Source organism: Bemisia tabaci, chromosome 8 (assembly GCF_918797505.1).
Source record: "Bemisia tabaci chromosome 8, PGI_BMITA_v3".
Taxonomy (NCBI): domain Eukaryota; kingdom Metazoa; phylum Arthropoda; class Insecta; order Hemiptera; family Aleyrodidae; genus Bemisia; species Bemisia tabaci.
Genome location: NC_092800.1, coordinates 6,710,453 through 6,712,238, shown reverse-complemented (window position 1 = coordinate 6,712,238; position 1,786 = coordinate 6,710,453).

The window sequence follows — 1,786 nt, the reverse complement described above, 5'->3', positions numbered from 1 at the left end:
ATAAATTTAATGTTTTGTAGGACCTCAGTCATTTTCTTGCAAAGAATGTCAGTCAATCCTAACACCATTGGAATGCTCTTGGTTCCTTTTTGCAAAATGCAATCCATGTAAGAACTAGAAATTTTGGTTCATCACTGCAAAATGTACTCCAATGTTTGTGTTGCAGAGCAGTGGCGTGGCGTGAATAATCGATTATCGATATCTCGCCATTTGAAGCTACGGTAAAGAATCGATTATCAGGGTGCTCGCTGCGAACACCCTGATAATCGATCTTTTTTCATAGGTTTAAATGGCATAACAATCGATATATCGCAATTCACGCCACGCCACTGTTGCAGAGGGCTCTTGTAAGGTATTAGTCAGGAAGGGGTTTTTTTCCGTAAAGCGAAACCCTGCAACAACAGCTTCGCTTGTCACGTGGATTACCCGGATAATCCCTGTAACGAGAGCTTGTATCGGAATTCATGCATATGAAGGGACCGCGTCTACTTCCCGGAAGAATTACTGTAAAAGGAACATAGTTAACAGATCCAGTGGAAATCGTCGCATTTTCACTCGTCGTGCCGGTGAAATGGTCTGAATTCTCCCCAGTTTGACTGCAAACGTTGTGAGTAAACACACTCACTTGCACGAGGATTGATCGCAAAGGCGGGGGCAAACTACCGACAGTCGATATTTTCCCATTTAAAACAATAATGGTTGAGAATCGATTCGAAAGGTGTCGGTGCAAACACCCTGAAAATCGATCGTTTTCCATGGGATTAAATGCAGATGATTGATCGAACCATCGCTAGCCACGGAGCGTCTCTGATTGATTGCAAAGCGGAGGGATGGTATGTACTCGCGTATAGCTGACAAAAAGCGCTGATGGTGAAACATCTGACAAAGCGATTTTCTTTGGAAATCGGGGATATCTGCGCGAATGCAAAGTGACACGGCTGAAAAGAAAGCTCTTTGTAGAGCTGCTATTATTTGCATTGAGAATTATACATTGCTGAAAAAAAAGTTTAATAGTATGAGCCGAAATATCCGTGTTCTATATTGTTCGAATCATTCGGTTCGTCAAATTGGGGATGAAGTTTTCGAAATTGAACTGTTACATTAAATCAAACTGAAAATAGAAATTCAATTAGACGAGTCGAATGTGCGATCTTGTGCATCGATAGCTCGATTGCCATATCGACGGGTAAACTCATGAAAGGCACCCCTTGGTTTGCATATAGTTGTAGACAAGTAGTCATGCTTAATTTTTTTATTTGAAAACTTATCATTGTAGTTAATTGACCTCCGGTACTTTTTTATTGATTTGTTTTAAGAATAATTTCGTGGGAATTCTAAGCCATGCATTTTGACTCTTGCCCTATAAACATTTTTTCGTCCTAATTCTTTTGATGCGGATGACCACAACAGTTTGAGCTAATCCAAACATGAAATTACGCAGGTGTGAATATTATTCGTTGTAAGAGCCGTCTTCAAATTGGACCACGTTAATTAGAAAGGAACCAAGCCACATCAGCTATTGCCAAATTCAATTTTTTACACAAACACAGTTGTGCGGATTATTGTGCATGGTGCGAAGCACATTACTTAAAATTTTCAAAAGAATCCGCACAAAAACTCTCTTCACTGGAAAAAAACACATTGGATCCAGAGTCCAGACTCTTGATAACATTGACAAGAAAAATTACTTTTGATTCAATCGGATTATTGCTTGAATCGAAACGAAATCCGCTTAAAGTAAGAGGCTTGGTTCTTGATTTAAGCTAGATTCTGATTGAATCAAGAG